Here is a 15709-nt window from a genome sequence, read left to right on the forward strand (position 1 = left end):
CCTGTAGTGGGAGACATTAAGGCAGCATGGCTTTCTGTGGGGGCGGGATATATTTCAGTGCACTAAGAGGCCTATGGATGCATGATCGGCGAGTGCTAGATTCAAAATGACACTGTTGTGAGTATGGGCAACCACCGCTTGCATCACTAGGAAATAGCCAAGACAGAAGTGGGAGTCACGGACATGAGAGTCACTAGTGTATTCCTTGTCTACCAGATGCAGATGGCGCCACAAATCAAATAGGCCATGATTGTCTCAAGGGTCCCGCAGGAGAGCATGGTCGCGACTGAGTATCTGGTTTTGGGGACCGGTCCTGTCCATGATTATGTCTGGGGAGAGTTTCCCGACACCACCTAGTACTACATAGGATGTTCCCAGTGCAGTTACTGTAGAGTTGATGCATAGGAGAAAAAGCTCATTGCTCCTGATTGGAGCATAAATCAACCCTATCCCACTTCATAGCCATCATCAACATCAGTCCAGATGTACTTACTCACTTATGCCTACTATCCCTTCTGGGGTATCGGCCATCAAATAGGACCCTCCAGCCATTTCTGTCCTTGGATTTTTTTTCAGTCGGACTCCATGTGCAACCCATCCCCTGGCAGTCAGCCTCAGGCCTTGATGCCAGGTGTTTCTGGGCCTTCTCTTTTCCTTTTACCTGAGGGCTACAGGTGACGGCTTGCCTGGATGTGTTTGATGTGGGCTTGCAGTGGGTGTGACCTACCCAGCCCTAGCATCTTTCGATGATTTCTTCATGAGCAGGGATTTCTAAAGTCTGCTGCCATAGGTCATTCTTCCTGATGGTGTTTGGCTAGCGGATTTGGAGAAATTGTTTCAGACAGGTGTTGATGAAAGTCTGGAGTTCGTTGGTGGTGGTCACTATTGTTTGCCAATTTTCTGCTCCATACCGAAGGACCGATTTTATGTTGGTGTTAAAAAGCCTGATCTTGGTTTGCAGCATCAGCTCCTTGGAGCTCCACATCTTCTTCAGCTGAATAAAGGCAGCCCTTGCTTTGCCAGTTCTTTCTTTGACATCAGCGGCTGTGCCACCATGCTTGTCCATGACACTGCCCACCTAGGTGAAGGTCTCAACCTTTTCCAGTTCATCACCTTAAATAGTGACTGCAGTTGTGCTGGCCATGCTGACCTTCAGGATCATGGTTTTTCCCTTGTAAATGGGGAAACAAAGTTGTGCTGATGTGGCTGCCACTTTGACGGTATTCTCCTGCCTCTGAAGATGGGTATGTGTGTCAAGAGGTGCAGTTCCTGATACAGAAGTCTTCTGTACTAACATTGCTATGCAACACTTCCGGGACACGGTGTGCACAGTCCAGTCCTCATGGAGCATCAAAGGGGAGAGGTGCTATAAAAAACATGACCCACCTAGACCTGTTTGAGTTTCGCTGATTCTATGTGGGTTAAGTTAGTATCCTGGAGGAGAGCTTTGTTCACTCATTCAGAAAATAGTAGGAGGGGAGTTTTTTTGTTTGATGTAGCTCATTAGGGCGTTCATATTGTAGGGGTCACAGCCATCTTTAGTGTGGACCGGGTAGTTAGGAGGTAGGTAGCAGCTGATAGGGAGGGATGGGGAGAGGCTGGGGAACAGCTTGTCCCCAGTGCTGGGTCAGATAATAGGGGAATGGGAATGCACCACTATTTTTGTGGGATTAGGGGAGCACATGGAATCAAAGGTGAGAGGCCGGTTTAAGTGGAGTATTGTCTGATGTCAGGGTTCTCTGGTGGGAGAACCTATGTCCATGGGTCTAAACCTCAGCTCCTCACTCGGTTCCACAGGAGGGCGGCTGACCCAATTGGCAGATGATATCTGCAGAACATGTGGGTGCATAGGATAGGGCAGTAATTGAGGGAAGCATATGGCAGGTTAGGCAGGGACTCTACTCTGGGGAAAGATTCAAAGAATGGTGGGGGGAACACACTATTGTCATGGCAGCAGATGTCCAGGATGGGCAACCTAGAAGTAACAATAAAAAAAAACAATCTGATCAAACAATAATCTGTGGTAAGGATACTGAGTTCAGTGGGAGAGCCACGGTTGGATGTAATGAGATTTTAGCCGGATTGTCCAGATGGGCCGGTCGTGGAGTTGGAGGCGACAGAGGAGGATGGTTTCAGGATTGATCTTGATGTACAGACAGCGCGGGCTGAGCATAGTATCCTATGCCGACAACACCCAGCTCATCCTCTCCCTCAAGATGAATCCCAAAGACACCAGATTCAGCTTCCAGGAAGGAATGAAAGACATTGCAGCCTGGATGAGCAACAGCTGCCTAAAGCTCAACTCAGAGAAAACAGAGGTCCTCATCCTTGGACCCTCCCCCACCGCTTGGGACAAACACCTGATGGCCCTCCACCCTCGGAAACCCACCCACCCCGATGGACCACGCCCAGAAGCTCGGCATCATTCTATACTCCTCCCTCACCATGACTCACCAGATCAAATCCGTCGCCTCCATAAGCTTCAACTCCCTCTGCATCCTCCGCAAGACCTTCAAGTGGATTCCCCCCAAAGCCAGAAAGCCATCACCCACACACTCATCACCAGAAGCCTTGACTACGGTAACGCCCTCTATGCTGGAATCAACAAAACCCTGCTACACAAACTCCAGACCATCCAGAACACCGTCCTTGGCACCCCACGACATGAGCACATCACCAAACACCTGCGAGCCCACCACTGGCTCCCCATCCAGAAGAGAGTGACCTTCAAGCTACTCACCCATGCCTACAAATCCCTCCACAACATCAGACTCAAATACTCTAACGAAGGAGTCTCTTTCCACATACCCAAAAGAAACCTCCGCTCCACCAACCTTGCCCTAGCAGAGACCCAGTGCACCCACAGAATCAGAATAGGTGGAAGAGCCTTCTCCTACGTCAAGGCCAAGGCCTGGAATGAGCTCCCAGTCAACATCAGATGCTCTCCTACCCTGCACACCTTCAGGAAGAACCTCAAGACCTGGTTTTTCAGCTGACCCGGAGCAGCACCTCCTCCCGCCCCAGCACCTTGAGACCCTCATGGTTAAGTAGCATGCTCTAAAAGCCCCTGATTGATTGACTGATTGATTGATTTATCCCTGGCAGTTGCTGTCATGAATTCCTCCACGCATCGCACAGCTGTCTCCTTGTCAGAAGGTTTCTTGAAGGGTCTGTCAAGGGTGCGTGGAGCCCATCATGAACGGTGATTGCTAAGAGGTAGCGAGGGCCCAGTATCATGTGGGGGCAGAACAGTATCTATAAGCTTGTCATTAAGGCAATCCAGGACGTAGGACAGGCTCGGTGTAGTCTTTGGACTTATCAACCATTGTTATCAACATTGTGTTGGGTTCCAGGATGCCCTATTTTATATTACATGTGGTGTAAGTTGCAAGAAGGCTTTCTGTTCAGCATTGGTTTTTGTAGTGCAGTCTGAAACTATCTGCACTTTATGTCCATCTAAATCATATGGGGAATTGGCTCTGACTGAAAAAGCATCTGGCGAACATGCTTGTGGTGCAGAAAACAAGCAATGATCTGGCAAAGTCTCATCCGTTTGTCCAATGGCAGCACTTTGGAGCATATTCTGGAGGTACTCTGTATCTCCATAGGGTAGGCAAAAGTGATTCCAAGTAAATGTGGGAGCAGTTCCTGCAAGTGGGTGCCAATGTCATTTCTCATCTCCATCTTTTCAGGGATGCAGTCTATCCTCCAAATTGACCACTTTCAGTTTAAGGTACCAAATATCGATGCATCTGAGTCAGCATTGTATAGCCACTCCTCAATGAATAATGTCTGTTTATCTAGGTGATCAACCTAGATCTTGGCGTCCATATACCCCAGTTGCATCCACACTGCAATATTTCCTTAAGGAGGAGTTCCATGGAGGCTTTTGGGGGATGAGGCATGGCATTTCCAGAAGGATGTTTTTGAGTCTCCTACCACCTCTGAAAACAGCATTTGTCGAGTGGCTCCCCCCTGGCCAGGATTGTCAGCCAGCCCTGCAGAGGCATCACCGCTCCTGGCTGGAGTTGCTCCAAAGATTAAGTGATGGAGTAGGGCTAGGATGCTGGGCAGGGTGATTCCCTACAGAGGGAGGGGGCTAAGGCAGAGAGAGTGAGTGGCTGCAAGGAGTCCCTATAGACATGGACTCAACCAGGGGATTGAAGGAATGGGAATTGCAGAGGGTTGAGGTAGCTAAATGTGAAAGGGCAACCAAAAAGATGATATATGGCCTTCGTGTCTCTGGGTTAGTTCTTGTCTTAGGCTAAAACTCGGACTGAAGGTGCAGGTTCCATGTGCCCAAGGACGGAAAGGGAGCACCAATAGCTGGGCAGTAGGCTGAAGGGTGATCCCTTTGTTTAGCAGCAGGTGATATAGACAGCATACTTTCTGAGGCTCTCGTAGGTTGAAGGTCCATCTCATGGACCAATTATGGCCTATGGGGGCACCCCCTCTGTGGACAACAACATGAGGACATGAGGTCCTTCTCTCTGAATGCATTAGCCCAAACAGAGCTTTAGAGTTAGGGTCTCACAGCTCAATGCCGTGTTTTCAACATGCCCCCCTCACTCACCTTGGGCCGGGTCTCTATACAGTTGCGGGATTGTTGTTCTGTGCATGGACTGCCCAGGTGTCACTGGGGCTCTTGGAGGGTACTAGTAGGGTTCTCCTCATGGCCATGTGTGATCCATTAATTGGGTTTTTTAGTCTGCCATGTAGGCCCCAATGGAGCACTGCAGGTCCAGGCAAGAAAGCAAATATGGTTGTAGGTGGCTCCAGCGCTCCTCTCTACATTCCCTCACCTCTGTAGTGTGGGCAGTGCTGGCAGTCTGGGGAGTTCTGACCTCCAGGACCCACTGGGGCCATGGGAAGACTTGGTGGATGGAAGCCATGAGGCTCTGCGGGAAATCCCTCTTATGTAAACAGCACATCTCAGGCTGCTGCAGGGGACATGTTGGCGGTAGCATTGGCAATGCAGTGAGCAGAAGCCTCTGAGCCTGCTGTACTGCGGAAGGATGTGGCAAATGGAGGGCTGAGAGACACTCTAGGGGGTCCATCAAGCAGCTAGACTCCGGGTGCTGTGGAGGCTGCAATGGTGAGCCACAAGAAGAAGTGGGCTCTTAGGACTGGTTCATAATGTCTCCATGGATCCAGTTACGTGCTCTCCCATCTCCAACGTTGGAATTCCTTCCTTTGGGTGGTGGGGAACAAGTAGGGAAGTGCTCATCAGATGTTTCTCCCAGCAGATCGGAGGAGCGTTATGCTGAGCCGGCCATGTCAGTCGGTGGCCAGACTTCTCCCCTTTAGCTGTGGAGGCCTCCATGACAGTGGCGCTTTTAGCTTGGTCTTCTCCAGAGTTTGCCTTCCATTGGTGAAACCATTTTGATTTGATCCCAGATCTCTGCACTGGGGTGAATGTTTGATGTTAATCAGCATTCTGTCCATCAATTCTTCTTTTTGCATTTGTCACTTTGAGTGGGACGGGTTTCCCCAGACATGGGTCCTGTGCTCTCCATGGCCTCTGGAGTCAAGCTAGCCTGCCTGATGAGGTGTGATACGCAGAAACTGGTTCCAGGATGCTTGATTCCAGTCAGGGAGGACCTGGCCTGGCAGTTCAGGCTGGACTGTTCCCATTGGGCACAGGATCAAGACTTATTTGCATATGGCTGGGTCCAAATTGGAATGGCATGGTGAACAAAAAAACGATGGATTAAAAGAGATCTCGAGATCTCTCCACGGGAGGTGAATGTTTGGCGTTGTTCAGCATTCCATCCATCAATTGGTCTTTTTGTATTTGTCATCCATTTTTGTGGCATTAGGACACTGTGCACTTTTTCCTGTTAGCCAGTGGAAAAGTGCTTGTGCTCTCTCGCCAAAATATAGTGCAATTGGTAGCTACCCAAGTGGTACATTTAATCTACTTAAAAGTCCCTAGAAAGTGGTACTGCATGTACATAGGGCCTGTAAATTAAATGCTACTGGTGGACCTTCATCACTAATTGTTCCACCCACTAATGTAGCCTTTTAAAACATGTCTCAGATCTGCCACTGCAGCCTGTAATGAGTTTTAAACTGCCATTTCACCTGGCAAAATCAATCTTTTGCCAGGCTTAAACCTTTCTTTTTAATACATATGCCACCCCTAAGGTAGGCCCTAAAAGATTGTAGGCTGGGTGCCTTCTGTTTAAAAAAGTAGAACATGTGAGTATAAGTGTTACATCTCCTGGTAGTGGAAAACTCCTAAAGTAGATCGAGACTCACTCTGTTAGAAAATTACCTGAGGCTAAATTGACTTGTGGACCTGTAAGATAATTATTTAGATAATTTCCCTGCTAAAGAGAGGAACACAAAGCTAGCATGAAGAGAAATCAGAACGAATTCACAAGAAGCCCTTATCCTCTACCTCTCAAAACAAACATCAAACTTCTCCGCCTGCATGTCTGCAGTTGCTAGATGTAGGAAAACCAACTGCCTCAAACTCATTCGAGGCAAGACAGAAGTAGTCATCTGCATCAAAGATACCTCATTATGGGACTCTACCTTGAGGCCTGCTGATCTCAGACCCACACCCACCCACCCATGGAAAGAACCTCAGAATAGCAGTCGACAGCCAGCTCGCTACAACAGGCTAAGTGAACGCAGTATCAACCTCCTGTTTCCATACACTCAAGATACTCAAAAATATTTTCAAGTGGCTTTCCTTCTGCACCCTCAGAACCGTCACCCAGGCCCTCTACAGCAGCACTATGGGCTACGTCAATGCATTCTAAGTAGAAATCAATGTGCACCTGTCCAGAAGACTCCAGACCATACAGAACTCAGCTGCCACACTCACACTCAGACTCCCCCCATCCACATCACCCCCACACCTCCAAGTCATCCACTGACTCCCCGTCCACAAAAGGGTGCTCTTCAAGCTCCTCACAAAACATTGCACATCATCAGCCCCTCCGCCCTCCCCCATCACATTAGCTTCAACCTACTTACCTAACATATTAGCTCAGCAGAGCTCCTGTTCGCACACATCCCCATCATACTTAGGAACGAATGCAGTGTTTGTGCCTTCCTTCTAGAGCTTGAATCGACCTATCTCTGTACATCAGAGCTGCCGCCACAGTTCTTGAATTTCACAAGAATCTGAACACAGAGCTCTTCACCTTGTCACTGCCCTCTCTCTGCCCAGGCCTCCCCTGCTTTTCAGCGCCAGGATACCCTCCCAGGTGAGTTGTGCACTCTTCAAATACCTAATTATAACATAACATGAGCTAGCGGCCCCATGTAACATACCATGCGAAATTCTGGTTTAAAAACACACGCCTCCAGCTGTTATTTTCCAGACACCAACCACACAATATGCCTGAAGGCAGCCATTCAGTAAGTAGAGCAGAAGAAAGAAATCAGAACTCAAATTCTATCATTTGTATGCTTTGTATTGGAATGTTACTAGCATCAGAATATTGTTTGACATACATATTGCATCGTGCATATTCTCTAAATAAAAATTCGAGAGCATAATAGCCAATCTACACTAAATGGGACGATAGGGTTGTAAACAATATTCAGGAGACAATTTAGCTCGTAGATTTCTGTATAGGATAATCTAACATACAACCGTTATACATGCTTGTTTTTGTTAAACATTATTTCTAGAACATAAACTATTTTAAACAATATTTATATTTCCCCCACACAAACTTGAAATCAAGTACATCATATCCTCAGAAGTCTGTCCAGAGTTTCTAATGTGCAAAACACTTTCTGTGGAGTCTAAAACATTTGCCTTGCCAGAGATGTTACACGGAAATATAATGACTGAGCATTTTTGTTAAATGGAGTGAAAGGTACGAACCCTTGTCCACAATTTTATTAATTGGGAAGATATAAAATTGCACGATTTCCACCTTCTAACATACAAAAGCCCCCTCCTTTTAAAGATCAGTTATTTGTAAAGTGCTTCATGCCCAGTTTTTTCCCCTCAGTAAACCACTCCCAATTTTGGCAAAGGTGTGTTTAAGGTTGGATAGACAAGTGTCAATTTTTAGAATATCGCATAACTTGATCATGTTGGGAAGGTGTGTTTCCAACTCTGGTCTCCTGGATTCGTGTTCAGCAATCTATACACTTGTCACTGACTTCCTACCTACCTACCTCTGTTTCTAAACTGTGGAATCTTTGTCACACTATGCACTATTTTCCCCATTAAAAGGCATAATGGTCATTATTCATTAAAGGACAATTACTGTAGGGCGACAAACAGTGGTGTGGAATGGATTATTTTACATTGTCAGATCGGACCACCTTTCCTCATAGAGCTCAGGTCAATAGACATGCACCATTGCACAACGTGTATTTTGCATACCTGCTTAACTTATACAGCAAAAAATAGATGAAAATATATGAAAACTTGAACCAGCCGCGACTATGTATGTTGTTGACAAAATTAATGTTGGAAAATGCACAAATCAGTATCAGGGCAATGCATTTCACCAAGGGCAAGCTTTGTCTCACCTTCAGTATTTAAGTAAACAATTTGTTTTCTTTCATAAAATGGAGAAATTTGCCACAATAAAAGTTACAAGTATAGAATATCCTGCTTGCATTTCTAAGAAGAAATGCATGTAGTGTCCTGCGGGACATGTTCTAGTGCTCCGCAGGAAGCTGTACTCCCAGTCACTCCCTCGAGGGCTGGACACACTTGCACCCCCACACCCATCCATCACAGGTGTCACGAGTGACGTGGTCCCACCAATAAAAAGGCCCGGGTGCACGTGATCGAGGCCAGTTACTCATCTACCTTCATTTGGTGTCCGTGTCCATTCCTTCTGCAATGTGGGCCTGAGGCCCAAAATTACAATGCCCACATTTGTGGAAGTGCCTTCTTTATTTCACACATTGATGCTCGAAGAGCATCTGAATGGAGGGAAGAAGAACTACATTACTGTGATGATTTGTAAAATGAAAGTAGGTGCTATTTAACTGAGCAACCTTCAAAGCACTCATCAAAAATGCATCTTAACAGCCTTGTATTTCTTTGAAACAAGTTAATTGGGTACAGAAACCTCTGCACTAGTGGGTTTAACATTTTCAAGGATTCATCTACAGTCTCTCATATACACTGCCACAATAACTACATGCTAGAGCTGACAGAAGCGCTATTTCGTGAACATTGACAGTCCTATTAAAGCATACGTTGACTCTACCTACTGTTTCTTAAAATATACATTGTTCAAGATTATGCTATTGAAGTCATTTCCCGTTTTTGGGAGAGGTAGGAGAAGAGGGCGATAGTCATATTATTATAACATGAATATTCATGATTTATACATCACATGGCCGGATATAACCTGTTTAGGCGGCTTTAAAGATGCTTCTCTTTTAAACCAGACCTAGCTCGAGTGATCGGTCTGGAAAACTGGGTAGCCTATTAGGAAAAATAAGCCCGCAGAATTTAATCGGCCAACCAGCACTTGAAAATGATTCAGTGTGAACTTATGAGCCCGGGAGCAGATTTTAATAGAATCCCGAATGCAATACCTTGGACAGAAGGGAGCAAAACACAGACATTTGTGTTTATCGCAGATGGTCTGGGCAGGAAAGCAAATGGCTTGGGACATACTCCTCTGGAGCTCCGAGTGCCCATATTTTTTTGGGGGGGGATTTTATATAGGCGAACTAGACCCAAAGGTATCAGAGCGCTTTACATGAGCACCAGTTGCCTTACAAACGGACATATTATTTTTGTTAGGCACAGGGAGATAAAATGATTTGCCTAGAATCACAGGATGGTGAGCGTCCCTGCCGAGACTCGAACCCGGTTCCCCAGCTTTGAGATCAACTGCCTTAGCCCTTAGGCACATCCTCTCCCCAATCATCTTTGCAGTTTATTTCCTTCAAAAAAATACTCTCAACAGAGCTGGATGGGTGTGGCCAAGAGATCGAATGCACATCTGGATCATGCTAGGAGTGCTATAGCACTTAAGCCATGAGGCACTCTCTCGTTCATTCATGTACTGACCTCTGTGAAAAGACAGCATCCTCCTTGCTGTAGTAGAGGTGACAGTACCAGAGGGTGGAGCACCAAACTCCTGCTCTAGAAACGGAGCCTAAGGAGTGACTGCAACTAGTGCAGGCGGTGGGCTTAGTTATGAATGTTGGGGGAGAGGATATGTCCTAACGGCTAGAACGATCGATCTCGACTCTGGGGCAGGGACGCTCAACATCATGTGATTCTGGGCAAATCACTTAATCTCCCCGTGCCTAACAAAATGTATGTGTCCATCTGTAACTCAACTGGTGCTCATATAAAGCGCTCTGATATCTTCAGTTCGCGTTCACGCTATATAAAACTCCCCCCAAAAAATATCATTTAATAGTTTAGTGCATGTGGGCACAGGGTTCTGAGTGCTGTGAATGGCTGCAGAAATGTTGCCAGGGTTATTACAACTGTCTGAATAGCATTGCTGGAGTGACAAGAGTGGATATGGGGCAGGCCAGAGTTGCTGAATGTGCAACAAATTGCTGGGTATGAGTTGTGTTGTGGAGGACTTTGGTAAGTAATTAGAGATGTGGGCTGCATTTAATGTGAAGTAAAGAATGAGTGTTGTAGGTTGCTGAGTTCTGACTGGTTGCAGGGATTGCAGGTTGTGATGTGAAAGGAAAATTGCAAGTGGCTTGGTAATGCTGTGTGAGGCAAATAGGGCTCTGCAAAGCTGTGGATGAGACATAACCGAATGGCTCATGTGAATGTTTACATTGGTGAGTGATAGGTGAATGGTGTGAGCAAGTTAGACATTGTGTGAGAAAGTGCCATCTTTCTTGCATGGTATGCCCCCACTTTTTATGAATGGCTGATGTACTTTGACTGAGTGTGCCCTGGGCACCTGCCAATCAGGTGCCCAGGGCCTGTATTCCTTCCCTAAAAACTGTATTGAAGCCCAATCCCAATTGGCATCTCTGGCCACATGTCAGCCCCTGGTAAATGGTACCATAGGTACCCAGGGCACTGTGACCAGAGAAGGCCCCTAAGGGCTGCAGCACTTATTGTGCCATACTTAGAGGCCCTGTACCCTGACACACACACATTGCCTTTGTAGGCTGAGTGTCTGGGTGCAGAACAAAACAAGGAGTCGACATGGCACACATCCCTCTGTGCCATGCCCACAACACACTGCCCTGGCATACCTCAGTCACCCCTCTAGCTGGGTGCCCTATGCCAGTGGTGTGGGTACAGGTGCATGAGCCCTATACCCCTACAGCACCCAGGTCCATTCCTGGGCCCTGTAAGTGCAGTGCTGCCTTTAAGAGTATATGGTACTGGGAGGTCTTCATCACGAACTCCACAGCACCATGATAGCTACACTAAAGACTGAGAAGTTTGGTATCAAACTTCTCAGCACATTAAACCCACACTGATGCCAGTGCGGGATTTAATGTAAAATGCACAACAGAGGGCATCTTAGAGATGCCCCCTGAAACTAACCAACGACCAGCATCCTGACTGAGAGGTTCCTAGGCTGCCACCCAGCAGACATGTTGCTGGACCCCTGGGTAGAGAGCCATCCGCACTCGTGGGCCTGCAATAATGCACATCCTGGGGCGAGATGCTAGGCCTCCTCCCCCAGGATGGGGAGGGGAAGCTTCTAAGGCATGCCGCCTTTGTGAGCCTCCCCAGACCACTGGCTGTACTCAGCATCTGGTCCCCACCGGTTCTGACCACCACTCTGGAGGGAAGACTGGTGGGAAAACCCAAGTGAGAAAAGGTGGTGTGCCAACCTCTGCCAACCCCACCCCTCAGGTGGAGGAGGCGAGGTGAAGCACAACTCCAGCCTCTCGCCATCTTGAGGATGGGGAGTCCTACCCAAACAGGACTAGGCTCCTGCCCTCCTCCCACTGGAGAGTGGCAGGATAGGGGGTATACCCACCCCAGGGAAGGGACCCATTGGTCCCTGCCCTTCACCTACCTGTAACGCCCCTAAGTTTAATATTTAGCTGCACCCTGAGCCTTCATTCCGGATATCCCGATTCTGAAACAAGAAGAAGAACAAGAAGAAAGAAGACCTGCCATGCAGCTGCTAACAAGAGGACAACACCAACTGTCTTGGCCCCAGCCCTACAAGCCTGTCGACCCCCGAACCTGCTCCTACTAAATCCCGGCGTCTCCTGTGGTCAGCAACCTCGAAAACCCCAGAAGACCTGACTGCCTTGCTCATCCAAAGACTGGGACTCCCACGAGCAGTGGTTCTGCTCAAACAGCAATAAAACCTGGTGTCAGCCAGGAACCGCGAATCCAGCACACTCTGCACCCACCGAGCCCGGCCTGTGCCTGAGTGAACAAAGACCACGAGGACGTCCCCCCAGCAACTATGACCAAGAATCCAACACCCAAGGACCCTCCTTGACGCTCCTGACGACGCCTGCAGCCTCAACTCCAGGGACCCCCACAACCGCGACCAGCAGAGGGTAAGATTTCCCGACGCCAAAAGACACCCCTGCACCCGGCGCCCTGCGGCCCCCTGTGCCCAACTCCGGGGTGCCTACCTAACCTACAGCTTCACAACTTACCTCTTGAAGTGGTGGTCGCACCTGAAGAATCTCCGTCCCCGAGCTTGCAGCCTTTGTTCATCTTGCAGCTTCTCCATTGAAATACATTGAGCACCCGACGGCTCAAAAGCACCCTGCACCCAGCCGCCCGAGGGCCCCTGGAAGTGCAGCATCTGTCCTATTCTACTTCCCCACTTGCCCTGTGTAAGTGACCAGGAGCCCAGCTCCCACAGCCGCGTGGCCTGCCTGCTAGCAGCCACCAACCAAATGCCCCCTGCCCGCCATAGGCTAACATTGGGCCTACTCTCTCTGCAACCGGTTGCCCCTGTGCCACTGAGGCTGTAACAACTGTACCTACCTGACCCTGGGAGGCCCCTGAGTCTAACCCCAGAACCTTAACTCTGCCAGTCGAGTACTTACCTGAAAGCCGATAACTCACATTTTCTCCATAGGGTAACATTGACTGGTGTTCACTTGAAATTCTTCTAAGTGTTGAGTTTTGAAACTTTGAAATACTCACTAAAAATCACCCGATCAACGAAAACGAAATTACTCACCTGTTACCAAGAGAGATCCCAGTGCTGGATCTTGGTGCCCAGCACTGACCCTGGAAAGTAATTAAAACTGCGATTTTCCGATACCAAACTTTCCTCCATAGGATAACATTGCCAGGTTTTTACCAGAAATTCTTCTAAGTGTCGTTTTTTGAAACATTCAAATATTCCTTAAAAATCGCCTGTGCAACAACAACGGTTTCTTTCAACTGTTTACAGGAGATGCACCAGTGCTGAATCCAGGATCCAGTCTTGAGTAAGAAAAACCTATACAAAGTAATTCATACTGCATTTACTTAAAGATTTCCATTGAGCTCAATGTTATAATTGTGTTTAACTTGTGTTGCCTATTGCAACAACTGTAACTACTGCATTCAAAGGTCTATTGCTTATTGAAAGTATACAACTAGAGCATTTTATTCTGAGAAAGTATTTTGATACCCACTTGTGGTTCTAAAATAAAACAATTATATATTTTTATATACAAAACCATTGGCCTAGAGTTCAGTTCTTGAGTGTGTGAGACCATTTGCTGACTGAGGGTGTACATCAAATGCTTTACACTGTCCTCTGATGCTGCCTTACTACTCGACCAAGCTAGCACTTTAGAGAGTAAGGTTATATCTAACTTTAACCTCTGCCAATCTTTGGGGGACTGTTGGACTCTGCACACACTGTACATTACCTTGTATATACAGAGCCACTTTCTTACAGTAAGTGGATGCTGCTTATTGCCGGTGTGAGCAAAGTATATGATTGTGCCTGTTCTGAATGACTGGTGTTTCTGCCTAGCAGAGAATGAATGATGCATGTAGCTGAAGGCAAGGGGTTCTTCTGAGGAGTGGCTTAGTGACTGAGCAGTAAAGTGATAGAGGTGAGTGCCTACTGGAGAGATGTGTAGTGAAAGTGGTTTTGTGAATAGTCAAGGGATACAAATGCCAGAGTAATGCAGTGAGTGGGAAAGTTAGTGGTTGAGATGAGAGGTAGTGGTGGGGTCAAGTAATCCTGTGTTGGGTGATAGTATAAGTGGATGGTGCTGAAAGGAAGTGCTGTTGCAACTGCCTAAAGGCAAGTGAATGTATTGAGTGACTGGTGCAGTAAGTGCTGCCTGGAGCATGTGTCATAGTGGTACTCTGAAACATGAATGAGGCCGTGTGCTACAGAATGTGTGAAGTGAGGTGTCAGTAAAAGAGTGATGGAGGAAGGTGCTATTGCATCTTGTATGTGTAACTCGTGTAATTGGATAATGGGGAGTTCATGGTGTATGTCAGGGCTGTGAGTGGGTTATCTGTTTTACTGATGTTGCTGTATAGGATTGCTAGTGGTTGACTGGTGCTTTGTGAATGTGTTATGATGAATGAGTGAGACGAGCGATTAGTGTTGTGAGATTGTTTTATGAATGAGGTTATAAGTGAGTTGAATGTGCTGTCAGCATGTGGATGGCTGAGCTTTGTTGCACATGGCTAACTGTAGAGTGAATACCTCGAACAGGCGGTTGTACATACAGTTATAATGGAAGGGTGTTGTAGATGAATGATGCAAAGGGAATTTTGCAAGGAATTAATTTTATTTGGGTTGGAGCTGACTCTATTGTGTGGACAAATTATGCTACCTAGTTGTGCTGCATTAAGTCGAGTTATGGTATTAGTGGCTCAGCACGAAAACATAGCGTGGCCAGTGGTTTCTGAATGGTACTGAGCAGAGATGTTTTATAACATGGGCAAAATCCGCTCTGGCCCAGGGCTCCAGCCTTTAAGTCGGTGGGGGGGACTGATAGATGTGGCTCTGTTCTCTACACGGTCCTTCATGACCTTGAATGATTCTTGAATGTACATTGTTTTGAATACCACTTTCTTTTAGTTTATTGTTAATATGGGTTATGTGTGGGAGTCTTCTACAGACATTATGCAGAGAAATGTTGTTTATGTTTTTCAACACCATGCCACATCCATAAAAATAAGTAAAGCTGTGAGTGGTGTAACGTGGTTGGGGGTGTGTGGTTTTGGGAGTGAAGGGCAGTAACTTCACTCCATGTTGTCATGGGCACTTTCTCAATCCTCGGCTATTAGCCAATAAATAATTGATAAACAGTGAATAAGTCTTTTTAGTTCAATGGAAGCAAAGCAAGACTGCAAGTCATATAAAAGCAGAGGACTGGAAAAAGAACGTGTGATAACATGGAATAAAGTGGCCAACATATGTATGTGACTTTAGGGAAGTGGTGTTTCAAGTGACTGTAGGTAAACAGGGGTGTTGTGTAAAATTGCGAGCATACAATAATTGAACTGTTGATTCAGAAGTGTAAAAAGGTTGTGGTTCATCACATGACACACATGGCAAGCACTGAATAGTTAGTGATAGCATTTTGAGTGTGTGGTGTGAATGGTTGTGCTCGAGTCTGTGAGGGGTGTTGTACCTACTGGGAGTGTGTGTGGATGAATAGGATAGTGAATGTAGGGCTCGAGTCGGGGTACCACGCGGGTGGACGGCGTCCCCCCACTTATTTTACCGGGTTTTTACCGGGTGGACGCCGTCCACCCTGCCCAAAAGATGGAGCCGGTACCCGAGCCTGCGCGCGCGCTCAGCACTCACCAAACATAACCTTCTATTGTCGA

This window comes from Triturus cristatus, chromosome 5_2, assembly GCF_964204655.1.
Source record: "Triturus cristatus chromosome 5_2, aTriCri1.1, whole genome shotgun sequence".
Lineage (NCBI taxonomy): Eukaryota > Metazoa > Chordata > Amphibia > Caudata > Salamandridae > Triturus > Triturus cristatus.